Source organism: Triticum aestivum, chromosome 3A (genome assembly GCF_018294505.1).
Source record: "Triticum aestivum cultivar Chinese Spring chromosome 3A, IWGSC CS RefSeq v2.1, whole genome shotgun sequence".
Taxonomy (NCBI): domain Eukaryota; kingdom Viridiplantae; phylum Streptophyta; class Magnoliopsida; order Poales; family Poaceae; genus Triticum; species Triticum aestivum.
In genome coordinates this window covers 445516517-445530931 of record NC_057800.1, presented here as the reverse complement: position 1 = coordinate 445530931, position 14415 = coordinate 445516517, and positions in this window count along the sequence as shown.

Below are 14415 nucleotides of genomic sequence, written 5' to 3'. Positions count from 1 at the left end.
AATGACATATTGTTGATCGGAAATAATGTAAAATTTTCTAGAAAGCATAAAGGAATGTTTGAAAAGAGTTTTTCAAAAAAAAAGACCTCGATGAAGCTGCTTACGCATTGAGCATCAAGATCTATAGAGATAGATCAAGACGCTTGATAAGTGTTTTCAATGAGTACATACCTTGACAAATTTTTTAAGTAGTTCAAAATAGAACAGTCAAAGAAGGACTTCTTGCCTGTGTTGCAAGGTGTGAAGTTGAGTAAAAACTCAAAACCCGACCACAGCAGAAAATAGAAAGAGAATAAAAAGTCATTCCCTATGCCTCAGTCATAGGTTCTATAAAGTATGCTATGCTATTTACCAGTCCTATTGTATACCTTAACATGATTCTGGCAATGGAGTACAATAGTGATCTAGGAGTAGATCACTGGACAGCGGTCAAAATTATCCTTAGAGGGCTAAGGAAATATTTCTCGGTTATGGAGGTGATAAAAGAGTTTGTCATAAAGAGTTACGTTGATGCAAGCTTTTTACATCGATCTAGATGACTCTAAGTCTCGATCTGGGTACATATTGAAAGTGGGAGCAATTAGCTAGAGTAGCTCCATTCAGAGCATTGTAGACATAGAAATTTGCAAAATACATACGGATCTGAATGTTGCAGACCCGTAGACTAAACTTCTCTCACAAGCAAATCATGATCACTCTTTGGGTGTTAATAACATAATGATGTGAACTAGATTATCGACTCTAGTAAACCCTTTGGGTATTAGTCACATGGAGATGTGAACTAATCACATAAAGATGTGAACTAGATTATTGACTCTAGTGCAAGTGGGAGACTGAAGGAAATATGCCCTAGAGGCAATAATAAAGTTATTATTTATTTCCTCATATCATGATAAATGTTTATTATTCATGCCAGAATTGTATTAACCGGAAACTTAGTACATGTGTGAATACATATACAAACAGAGTGTCACTAGTATGCTTCTACTTGATTAGCTCATTGAATCAAAGATGGTTAAGTTTCCTAGCCATAGACATGTATTGTCATTTGATTAACGGGATCACATCATTAGATAATGATGTGATTAACTTGACCCATTCCGTTAGCTTAGCATTTGATCATTTAGTATATTGCTATTGCTTTCTTCGTGACTTATACATGTTCCTATGACTATGAGATTATGCAACTCCCGAGTACCGGAGGAACACTTTATGTGCTACCAAACGTCACAACGTAACTGGATGATTATAAAGGTGCTCTACAGGTGTCTCCGATGGTACTTGTTGAATTGGCATAGATCGAGATTAGGATTTGTCACTCCGATTGTCGGAGAGGTATCTCTGGGCCCTCTCGGTAATTCACATCACTATAAGCCTTGCAAGCAATGTGACTAATGAGTTAGTTGCAGGATGATGCATTATGGAACGAGTAAAGAGACTTGCCGATAACGAGATTCAACTAGGTATTGAGATACCAACGATCGAATCTCGGGCAAGTAACATACTGATGACAAAGGGAACAACGTATGTTGTTATGCGGTTTGACCGATAAAGATCTTCGTAGAATATGTAGGAGCCAATATGAGCATCCAGGTTCCGCTATTGGTTATTGACCAGAGACATGTCTCGGTCATATCTATATAGTTCTCGAACCCGTAGGATCCGCACGCTTAACATTCGATGATGATCAGCATTATGAGTTTATGTGTTTTGATGTACCGAAGGTAGTTCTAAGTCCCGGATGAGATTGGGGATATGACGAGGAGTCCCGAAATGGTCAAGACGTAAATATCGATATATTGGACGACTATATTCGGACATCGGAAAGGTTCCGAGTGATTCGGGTATTTTTCGGAGTACCGGGGAGTTACGGGAATACGGGGGGAGAAGTATTGGGCCTCATGGGCCAAGTGGTGGAAGAGAGGAGGCAGGACAAGGCAGGGCGCGCGGCCCCCCTAGCCCAAACCGAATTGGACTAGGGAGCCGGCCCCCCTTTCCTCTTATCCTCCCTCTCCTTCCTTCTCCCTCTCCTCCTTCCTTTCCCCTCCTAGTAGGAGTAGGAAAGGGGAGTCCTCCTACTAGGAGGACTCCTCCTCCTCCTGGCGCGCCCTGCAAGGGCCGACCGGCCTCCCCCCTTGCTCTTTTATATACGGGGACAGGGGGCACTCTAGAACACACAAGTTGATTGTTTCAAGCCGTATGTAGTGCCCCCCTTCATCATAATCCACCTCGATCATATCGTAGCGGTGCTTAGGCGAAGCCCTGCATGGGTAGCAACATCATCACCGTCATCACGTCGTCGTGCTGAGGGAACTCTCATGTGAAGCTCTGCTGGATCGGAGTTCGTGGGACGTCTGTCGGCGTCCTGGGAACGGGGGTCCCCAGGCTTGCCTGCCTACGGCCCACGGCGTGGCTAAGCCAGCAGGCCATACGGCCCATCTTCATCAACAAGGCATCCAAGACCCTCGCGAGGGGCCAAGCCTCGCGAGGCGGACGACACAAGACCTCCTTTGGAGTGGCCTAGTCGGGCAGGCTCACGAGGAGCGGAGATGTCAAGGCGAGGCAAACCTCACGAGGCTCTTGTGACGTGAGCCATGATGATCGACACCAGGCGGGCGCCAGCGCGCGCAGCGTCTTTGTTTCTTCTTTGGTGCTAAGGAAACTAGCGCAGGTGAGGAGTACCGAGGCATTAGGCAAAGGTTGCCATTTTGGTGCAACAAGACCAAGACCAGAATGATGGCAAGACGGAGGTCATCGTGGAGCCCAAGACGGCGTCACCACCAGAGCCTTTCGTAGGCGGAGACCACCTTTTGTCAGGATGGCTTGTACTAGCTGTCCCCCTTCAAATTTTCCCGTCATTGTTGGCTCCCTTCCCTCTCAATATTTGGGAAGAGGACTAGGGCCTCTATAAGTAGGACTAGCCACCACTGTAGGCAGGGACGGACCATTTTTTAGATCCTCCCCAGCCACACAAGTTAGCCAAGCACAAGAACACCTCAACCTCAAGAGGCTGTTCTTCCCCTTGTATTGTTCATCATCAGCCCAAGAGGCAATCCACAACCACCACACTGGAGTAGGTTATTATACCACAACGGTGGCCCGAACCAGTATAAATCTTGTGTCTTTCTGTGTTGCGAGTTTGTCGAGTTCGTCCGCGAGATCTTAGCGAGCTAGGGCGTAGATCGGTGGGAGGAAAAGACTTCACGCGCACCCCAGTGTTCGAACCTTAAGGGTTTGCCGGAACCCCACATCCGATATTTGGCGCGCCAGGTAGGGGTGCGCCGGAGCTTATTCTCCGACAATCGACTTGCAGACGCTCTGCGACCGTGATGTGCAACGACCCAAGAGCTGACTCCGACCGCTGGGCAACCTGGCCAGCCCGGTCGGCGCCGCCCGCCTATGAAGACCTCAACCCCATGTTCCATGCGGCATGAGGACGTCCAATCCGGTAGGGCGCGGGCGACGCAGCTGGGAGTCATCTACCCTCACTCCACGGCAAGTGCGGGCCACTGCCAGAGCAGCAAGCCACGCCGCAGCGACGGCGCCGCACTCACGGCGTGAACAAGCAAACACGCGGGGCAGCACTCACCGTGGCAAGGGAGCTGCTGCGGTGCCGGCTGATGGAAAGCGGCTGGGACACACTACTGGAACACGTCGCCGAGCTGCTGGATGCGGCGGCCTCGGGAGCCCCGCCCTTCTGCCATCAGCATCCTCCTCATGCCGCTATGGGGATTCTTGATGGGCCACGCTGCCACCACGCACCATCAGGCGCGCCAGGGGGCTTCGTCAACACCAGCATGGCCGGCGGCGCCGGGGGCTCTACCACCCCTTACCGCATGCGACAAGCATGGGCACAAGCGTCGCCTTCCATGGCCCAAGTGGGATGCCACGCTATCACCCCCAGGACGTCACGCTAGGCCGGGCGACATGGAGTGTGGGGCACCACGGCGAGATGTTCGGGGTAACAGCCCCAGAAGCCTACGTGCCCCGCATGACGGACCAGGAGTACACGCTGGAGGACGACCCCGGCTCGTTCGTTGGAGAAGATTGGGAAGAAGGGACGCTAGGAGTCGAAGCCTTCCAGGAGCTGCCAGGGAACCACCACGACCGCGTGTGCGACGACCACTACAGGGTACCCCTAATCCCTCAGGAGCAAGCTTACGCTAACCATGAGTCACAGGAGGAGCAGGTCACCGCAGCGGCAGGCAGCCCCAGCTCGACGCCCCCTGGCAGCGGGAGGATCGTGTTGGGGGCTGCAGGAGAGGGGCCGGGAGCCAAGCCCCTGCCCAAGGCGCGCGAAACCAGGGGACACCCGGAGGTAGGCCCTCTGCCGGGGAGGCTTCGATGACCCTTCCCTCGGCAGAGGACCCATGGTCGCCGAGCGAACCGCTGGCGTCCCCTTTCCCTCATTTGTGTCGTCCTGGTGACTGGTCGGCTCAAAGGAGGTCGAGGGTGGCGCAAGGTGGGGCCCTCGTCTGGCGATACGAAGCAAGGCCGGCACCTGTGAAGAAGGCCCAGTGCCTGTGAAGCTCGCCGCCCGTGACACTCTCACGTAATAATGAGTTGGGGATGTACACGCCCGGAGTCTCAAGAACGCCGGCCTCAGGCCCTAGGGCTCCCTCCCACGCCTAGTGGCAGCACTTAGCTCCGCGCTGGTGAGAAGACTTGAAGACCTGAAGACTAGACTAGGTGCCGGACGCGGCCTTTTGCTTTGGATCTCTCTTTCTGTGGCTTTGCTTTCTGGATCTGGATTTAAGTTGAAGCTGAATTTTTATCGATGCGCGCGGGGGGGGGTGCCTTTTCTCGTTTGATCCATTTCTCGCATTCTGGATCTCGTTTGGTTTGGGACTCATGTCCATCGCCTTTCCCTTGCAAGCTCCTCACGAGCCAGACCACGCAAAGCGCACTCTCGTCAAGCACGTGCCAGCGCTGCGGCTGGCGCTTACCTCTTGAGGGGCCCCTCAGACGGGGCGATAAGCTCCACAGGATTCTCAGAAACTCATCGCTTCACGGCCCAGCCCGAAGCCGGCGCTGACTGAGGTAAACTATGACTGGAAGCTCGCCCCCAGCTTCACGAGTTCACGAGGACACATACCCACATCGCAGAGGAAAGTAAAAACTGCAATTTGCTTACATGAGGGGCTCCCCCTCTCAAAATGCTCTTACAAGTCTTCCAGGGCCACGCCCGAGTTTTGCGTGCAGGATGAAACAATAGGAGAACATGGGATAAACTAGAAATATCACTCGCTACATCACCCGCGGACGCGTCACTCGCGTCGTTGTCATCTTCGTCAATATCGTCGCCGCCGTCGGCAACGCCCCCATCACCGTCATCGACCACGTCGCCTTCGTCTGCGACGACCACCACCGCGTCGTCCTCCGAGGTGAAGGCCCTGACCAACGCATCCACATTGTCCTCTACCCAACACGCCAGGTCGCCCCGGACGGCCGTGGGTACGGGAGCAATGGCAGCGTCAAAACCGAAGTTGGGGTTGGCATTCAGAAGGTGGCTGAAGACACGGGAGAAGGCGCGCTGAAGCAGGCCACGACCCCTTTCCTCCACAAGATGGCGAGCTCTGGCAGATCGAGCCACCAGGCGCGTCACCACCTCGGAAAAGAAGGTCGGGTGGCTGGCATAGTCATTCGAGTGAGGGGCCAGGGCGTTCTCGTCGCAGATGTAACCCAGGGTGGTGTTAGCCTTGTTCGGGAGGTCTTGAAGCATAGGAGCATACTCACGCTCCAGCGTCCGGCACTGGAGCACTTCCTCCCTGTTTTGCCGTGCGACAGCCTCGGCATCATCAACTCGGTTCCGGGGAGAAAGCAACTCGGTGCGGGCGGAGGCCAAGTCCGCCTACGCCGTAACCAGGGCGGCGGTTGTGGCCTCCGCACGTCTCTCGGCCTCATCCAGCCTAGGCCTGAGGGTGGCGGCCCTGCCCGCATCCTCCAGACCCGCGAGCTTCAGCTTCAAGTCGTACCTACCCTCCAGATCTGCGTGAACCTCGGCCACCCGGCGATTGATCTCCTCCTCGACTCCGGCCTCGCGGGCCCCGACGACATCTTCTGCTTGAGCAACTTGATGCTCCCTCATCTCCAGTTGCTCGAGCTCGAGGCTGCGCTCCACGGCTTCCAGGGCCAGCGTCTCCTCGCGCTTCCGGACCTCCTCTTCCTCCATGGGCGTCCCCCTCAGCGTTGCAAGAGCGGTCTCGCTCGCCTCCACCTGCTGCTCAAGGGACGCGCTCCAGGCCTGGAGCCCCCACACGCACTCTTCCACAGCCTCGCGACGGCGATCGACGTCGCGAGCCTCTTCCAAGGCTCGCGAGCGGGCTTCATGGGCGACCTTGAGGGACGCCTCAGCCTTCGCATTCTCGAGGTCGCGCTGATAGCGACCGAGGTTGATGGCCACCCTCAGCTTGCGCCGCTCCTCCACCAGCCGGAGACCTTCAACCTCAAGACGTGAATCGACACCAGCGAGCTCTTCACCGAGGCGGCTCATCGCGCCCATCGCTTCCTGGAAGAGCTCATGATGAACTATGCTCCACCCGCGCTCGAGCTCGAACGCTCGACCCGCCTTGTCCTCTACCCCAGGGGCAGCAGGCGGCGCATCAAGTGGCGCGCTACCTCCCGGCGGGGGGCTGGGGGCTGGCGCGGCGCCTGATGTCAGCCCGTCCTTGCAAGGAGCCCAAGCTGATCGGGGCTCGGCGCATGAAGAGGAACCGAAGATCGAGGTCAGCCAGCGGCTGTTCATGAGCAAAGGAGGAGTCTTGGGCACGCCCGCCGAGCTCCACACCAGACCGGGGGGAGGGGCGGCCAAACTGCGGACTCAGCGCGCCATGAAGGCGAGGATGCTCCCCCGACCGACCCTGCTCCAGGGGCGGTAGGCAGGCCAGGAGCGCTCAAGGCTGATGGGGGAATTGATGAAGGAGGAGGCCGCCTCTTGGAAGACACAACAGCTTCAGTGGAAGGGGCCCTGGAGGACAGATGTCAGGATGAGAAGACCACACACAAGAAGCCACTGCAATAAGATACTTACGCGTCAATGGTGATGTACTTCCGTCGCTTCAACAGCCCGAAGATATTGCTGCCGCTGGGGGATCCCTTCCTCTTGCGGAGCTCCTCGAAGTCCATGCAAAGACAACCAAAGCGCTGGACGTGACAGCCGGTGCACGGCGGAGCCAAAGAAGAACCAAGAGGGATGGCTTCAGGGGAGCCTGATCGTGGCGAACAGCCCAGCACCCTCTCACTGCAACCTCCCGAGGCTCCTGGAGCCTCAGCCTCGGGAGCCGCATGTCGCGTCTCCTCAGCAACCAACGCCTCAGGAGGGGGGTCGCAGGCCCCCGAGGACGACGCCCCCGGTCACCGCTCATCGTGTGCTCCTCGACGCTTGAGCCGTCGGCCCCCGTCGGAGCTCGCCCCCCTGCACCATCACCTGGGGCGAGCTCAGCACTGGAGGCAAGGAGGGGGACCATGATGATGGGGTTCTCGCGGGGCCCCGTCAAGCCGATTGGGCGCAGCCCCCACTCATCAAAGGAAGGCATGCTCGCGGCAAATGTGACTTTGTTCTCATAGCGGTATATCAGGCAGCTGTTCCTGGGCATCTCATCCGGCAGAGGGACACCTGATAGGAATGTGAGCATAGTTTGCCGCGTCGCAAGAGGAAGCCCCTCCTCCTGAAACCTCATGTTGTCCTGGCTGCGGAGCAAGTCCCACATCAGGCGGGAGTGGCGCTGAAGTGGAGCGACTCGACGCCTGACAAACTCCCTCACCACCATGGGCGCAGTCACGCCGAGGTCCTTCAACCACCTCATCCTGGCCCAGACGGGGGCAAGGCAGGGGCTCGTGAGCTTCTGATGACCCTAGCCGGAGTTTGGAATAGCAGGCCCCACCGGAGCTTGGAGCAGAGGGTTGAGCACGCCGGCGTCAACAAACACCCATCGTGTACGGAACTCGCTCGTGGTTTAAGGAAGCTCAAAGTCGATCCCCGCGCTTGCCATCGCAGCCACGACCTGGAAGCCCATGCACCCCGAGCTCTGCCGGGGACCGATGAGATGCAACGAGAAGAAGTGGCGGAGGAGTGCCACGGAAGGAGCGATGCCCACCATGGCCTCGCACAAGAAGGTGAAGACGGCAAGAAGGGTCACAGATTGAGGGTCGAGATGGAGCATGTGGATCTGATAGTGCTCGAGCACCATGTTGAAGAAGGCGGAGAAGGGAGGAATCAGGCCAGCCCAGAGGGCCTCAATGAAGATCGGAACCTCGGTGACTGCCCGAGACATGTGAGTGCAAGACGCGGGCCAAGCTGTCATCGCTCCCCACTCGTTGAAACTGGAGGCAAGCATGGGGCGCACCTTGTCCATGGCCTTGTCGTTGAGCACCCGGGGCCGGACGAGCGCCGACTCGAAGGATGGAGGCGCAGTTGGCGAGGACAGAGGTTTCTTCCCCTTCTTGGCTTGTTTCGGCATGATGGCGGTGAAGCAGGCGAAGCGCAAGTCAGATTGGGAGGACGGAGCAGGGCCTCGAGGAAGCAGGGAGATTAGAAGAGCCAGGCATGGCGAAGGAAGAATAACCGAGTAAGAGGCGGGGGGCGCATAGCCAGGCGGATTCAAGGGTAGCGTAGGGAAGCGGAGACGCCCACGTCCAATCAACTGCCACGCGTTAACCGAGGCCACAGGCTTTTGGGGCCCGCGGTGCTCCGTACTTGGCCCTTGGCTTCGCCGCGAAGCCAAGACCAAGCGCACCTTGGGCCCGGGGGCTACTGTCGACGTCCTGGGAACGGGGGTCCCCAGGCTTGCCTGCCTGCGGCCCGCGGCGTGGCTAAGCCAGCATGCTGTACGGCCCATCTTCATCAACAAGGCATCCAAGACCCTCGCGAGGGGCCAAGCCTCGCGAGGCAGATGACAAAAGACCTCTTCTGGAGTGGCCTAGTCGGGCAGGCTCACGAGGAGCGGAGATGTCAAGGCGAGGCAAACCTCACGAGGCTCTCATGAAGTGAGCCATGACGATCGACACCACGTGGGCGCCAACGTGCAGCGTCCTTGTTTCCTCTTTGGTGCTAAGGAAACCAGCGCAGGTGAGGAGTACCGAGGCATCAGGCAAAGGTTGCCATTTTGGTGCAACAAGACCAGGACCAGAAGGACGGCAAGACGGAGGTCATCGTGGAGCCCAAGACGGCGTCACCACCAGAACCTTTCGCAGGCGGAGACCACCTTTTGTCAGGATGGCTTGTACTAGCTGTCCCCCTTCAAATTTACCCGCCATTGTTGGCTCCCTTCCCGCTCAATATTTGGCAATAGGACCAAGGCCTCTATAAGTAGGACTAGCCACCACCGTAGGCAGGGATGGACCATTTTTTAGATCATCCCCAGCCACACAAGTTTGCCAAGCACAAGAACACCTCAACCTTAGGAGGTTGTTCTTCCCCTTGTATTTTTCATCATCAGCCCAAGAGGCAATCCACCACCACCACACTGAGTAGGGCATTACACCTCAACGGTGGCCCGAACCAGTATAAATCTTGTGTCTTTCTGTGTTGCGAGTTCGTCGAGTTCGTCCACGAGATCTTAGTGAGCTAGGGCATAGATTGGTGGGAGGAAAAGACTTCACGCGCACCCCAGTGTTCGAACCTTAAGGGTTTGCCGGAACCCCACATCCGACAACATCATCGAGCTGAACATGTGCTGAACTCGGAGGTGTCGTACGTTCAGTACTTGGATCGGTCGGATCGTGAAGACGTACGACTAGATCAACCGCGTTCTCATAACGCTTCCACTTACGGTCTACGAGGGTACGTAGACGATACTCTCCCCTCTCGTTGCTATGCATCACCATGATCTTGCGTGTGCATAGGAATTCTTTTGAAATTACTATGTTCCCCAACAACAATTTATACCTAAGCAAGTTTGGCAGACCGAATTCTTCACAAAAGCCGGTGAAAAGAGAGAAGAAGGTCGGGGCTAGAATGTTCCTGAAGAACAAGTCTTGGAGAAGTGCAAAAGCAACATGTGTCACCTCTACAGATTTCTCTAAAGTAAAAAAACAAATGGTTTCTTTGGCTTGTGGATTAAATTATGAGAAGATTGGAAGTTTTTCCAGCTAGTACGAGCGCACTCTCTCATACCTTGAGCTATCTCAGAACATGAGACTTACTGTTACTCCCAGCCGAATGAGGTACGACCTAGGGTACGAATGCTCATGCTCATACCATAGGCCATCCCTTTCTCTAGACTCGGAGTCCCTTTTGTCTTTGGTAAAAAATGTGTGTGAACGGTAGAAAAAAAAAGAAAAAAAAACACCATGGAAATTAGTTTCGCATGTACCGAAGGGGAGTATGGCTGAGGGTAAGAGCACCCGGGCTTGTACCTTAGGGCATCTCCAACGCTGACCCGCAAACCTCCCGCAACCATCCGGACCGCGGAAGCCATCCAACGCCGACCTGTACCGGTCCGCTGAGCGGCCCGGGCGGGATTTCTCCTGCAAAGTGGAGACAAACGTGGGGCGGGTTTGCGGGAGTCCGGTCACGCGAAACCTCGCTCTTCGCCCCCCTGGCCCGCCCAAAAAGAAGGCCGAGCCCGCACTTTTGTAGCATCCCGCACTATTTCCACGTCAAAATCCCCACTCTCTTCTTTCACTGCCCGCCGCTCTCCGCCCAATTCCTCACTCTCTTATCCCACCCTCTCCTTCCCTCCGCCGCTGATGCACGGAACCGCCAGAGATGGCGCCGGTGGGAGTGCCGGAGGATCCGAGCATCACGCTCGCCCGAAAGATCAATTCGAAGACGCAGCAAAATCGCCACGTCAAAGCGAAGGCCATAAAGGAGGAGAAGATGAAGAAGCGCCTGGCTGCCGGTGGGCCTGGTGGTGACGATGGGCATGGCGGACGGGGCGTTCGGCGAGGCTGTGGAAGACACCGCCAGACGGGCGCTCCCATAGTACAGACGACACCGTGGCCGGAGCCTTACAAGCCTCTGTACTACTACTACGCCAAGCAGCTCGCAAACCCCCGCCAGTACGGTTCCTTACATTGTCGATGTTAAGCGGCGCCGTTCTTCTCTTAGTTTTCTTTGCCGTCGCTCGTCCGGGCAAGGACGACGGGTGGAGAACAGATGGGTGCCCGCTGATGTCGCTTGAAGCTACGTCGGTATTTCCCCAAAGAGGAAGGGATGATGCAACACAACGGCGGGAGGTATTTCCCTCAGATATGAAACCAAGGTTATCGAACCAGTAGGAGAACCAAGCAACACAACATAAACAGCCCCTGCACACAAATAACAAATACTCACAACCCAACGTGTTAAAGGGGTTGTCAATCCCTTTCGGGTAACGGTGCTAGAAATTGGTGCGCTGACGGGAGAAAGTTGTAAATAATGATAGATCAAACGCCAAATAAAATAAATAAGAATAAAATGAAGCAAGGTATTTTTATATTGTTGGTTTAATAGATCTGAAAATAAATGCAAAGGAAAAGTAGATTGCAAAGGAAAATATATGAGAAAGAGACCCCGGGCCCCGTAGGTTTCACTAGTGGCTTCTCTCGAGAAAAATAGAAAACGGTGGGTGAACAAATTACTGTTGGGTAATTGATAGAACTTAAAATAATCATGACGATATCCAGGCAATGATCATTACATAGGCATCACGTCCAAGATTAGTAGACCAACTCCTGCCTGCATCTACTACTATTATTCCACACATCGACCACTATCCAACATGCATCTAGTGTATAAAGTTCATGGGGAAATAGAGTAATGCAATAAGAACGATGACATGATGTAGACAAGATCTATCTATGTAGAGATAGACCCCATCGTTTTATCCTTAGTAGCAACGATACATACGTGTCAGTTCCCCTTCTGTCACTGGGATCACGCACCGTAAGATTGAACCCACTACAAAGCACATCTTCCCATTGCAAGATAAATAGATCAAGTTGGCCAAACAAAACCCAAATATCAAAGAAGAAATACAAGGCTATAAGAGATCATGCATAAAAGAGATCAAAGAAACTCAAATACTTTCATGGATATAAAAAGATAGATCTGATCATAAACTCAAAGTTCATCGATCCCAACAAACACACCACAAAAGAGTTACATCATATGGATTTCCAAGAGACCATTGTATTGAGAATCAAGAGACAGAGAGAGGAAGCCATCTAACTACTAACTACGGACCCGAAGGTCTACAAAGAACTACTCACGCATCATCGGAGAGGCACCAATGGAGGTGGTGAACCCCATCCGAGATGGTGTCTAGATTGGATCTGGTGATTCTGGACTCTGCGGCGGCTAGATCAATATTTTGTCGACTCCCCTAGGGTTTTGGGAATATTGGGGTATTTATAGGGCAAAGAGGCGGTCCGGGGGGCACCTGAGGTGGGCACAACCCACCAGGGTGCGCCTGGGCCTCCTGGCGCACCCTGGTGGGTTGTGCTCTCCTCGGAGCACCCCCCAGGCGTAGTCAGGGCCCATTATGTTCCTTCTGGTCCATAAAAAATCTCTGTAAAGTTTCGTGGCATTTGGACTCCGTTTGATATTGATTTTCTATGATGTAAAAAACATGGAAAAAACAGCAACTGGCACTTGGCACTATGTCAATAGGTTAGTACCAAAAATGATATAAAATGACTATAAAATGATTATAAAACATCCAAGATGGATAATATAACAGCATGGAACAATCAAAAATTATATATACGTTGGAGACGTATCAGCATCCCCAAGCTTAACTACTATTCATCCTTGAGTAGGTAAGTGATAAAAACATAATTTTTGATGTGGAATGCTGCCTAACATGGCATATCATATTCTTTCTTTATAGCATGGACATTTGGACTTTTATGTGATTCAAAGCAATAGTCTAGTTTTGACATGATGATTTAAATACTCAAGCATATCAACAAGCAACCATGTCTTTCGAAATATCAACGCTAAAATAAGTTATCTCTAGCCCATCATGCTCAACCATTGATCCATTCATGAAACACACTTGTATATTAGCTACACACAATACTCAAGTACGATCATATTGCCTCCTAGCTTTTATAAGAGAAGATGGAGACTTAAATTCAAAATAAAAGTTGCATAAAGTAAAAGAAAGGCCCTTCGCAGAGGGAAGAAGGGATTTGTAGAGGTGCCAGAGCTCAAAGAGAAAAAAAAATTAGAGATAAAAACATTTTGGGAGGTGTATCCATCCCACCAACGAAAACGACTTAGAGTTCCCAACACTTTCCATGCTAGATATATCATAGGCGGTTCCCAAACAGAAAATAAAGTTTATTCCTTTTTCATCATACTTTCACTTTCCATGGCTAACCGTATCCACGAGTGCCTTCCATATCAACACTTTCCAAGGAATTTATTATTTGAAAACATAAAGTAAATTCATTTTTTTCATTTCGGGACTGGGCATCCCTAATACCTTTGCCTTACTCTCATGCAATGACAAGTGAATAAACACTCGTCGTGAGAATAACACATCTACATTGGAAAATATTAGCCACCCCTCACCGCTCCGCGCGCGAAACGAACACACAAAAGAGAAGTTTACTTTGAAAATTAGAGATGACACATGCAAATTTTCTTAGAACGGCAAAAGAATACCGCATATAGGTAAATATAGTGGACTCATGTGGCAAAACTGGTTTAAAGGATTTTGGATGCAAAAGTAGGGATCATACTTAGTGCAAAATGAAGGCTAGCAAAATATTGAGAAGCGACCAACCAAGAAACAGATAATCTCATAAGAAAGCATTAAGCATAATTAACACTGAATAATGCACCACAAGTAGGATATAATTTCATTGCATGACTATTGACTTTCGTGCTTGCATAGGGAATCACAAACCTCAACACCAATATTCTTACTAAGGCATAATTACTAATCAACATAACTCACATATCACATCATCATACCTCAAAACTATTACTAAGAATCAAGTTTATTTGGCCAATGATCTTCATGAAAGTTTTTATTATACCCTTCTTGGATATCTATCACTTTGGGACTAATTTTCATGTGTTGCTTTTCATAAGCTCAAACAAATATAAGTGAAGATCATGAGCATAATATTTCTTTCTCTCAAATTAATTTAAGTGAAGCAAGAGAGAATTTCTTGAAAATTGTACTAACTCTCAAATAAATCTAAGTGAAGTAAGAGAGCATTTCTTCAAAAATACTAAGCACACCGTGCTCAAAAAATATAAGTGAAGCACTAGAGCAATTCCATAGCTCATAAAATTTTTAAGTGAAGCATAGAGAGAAATTCTAACAAGTCATGACATAATTTTGGTTCTCTCAAATAGGTGTGTCCAACAAGGGATCAAGACTTAAAACACAAAATAAAACAAGCAAAGAATCATATCATACAAGACGCTCCAAGCAAAACACATAGTATGTAACGAATAAAAATATAGCTTCGAGT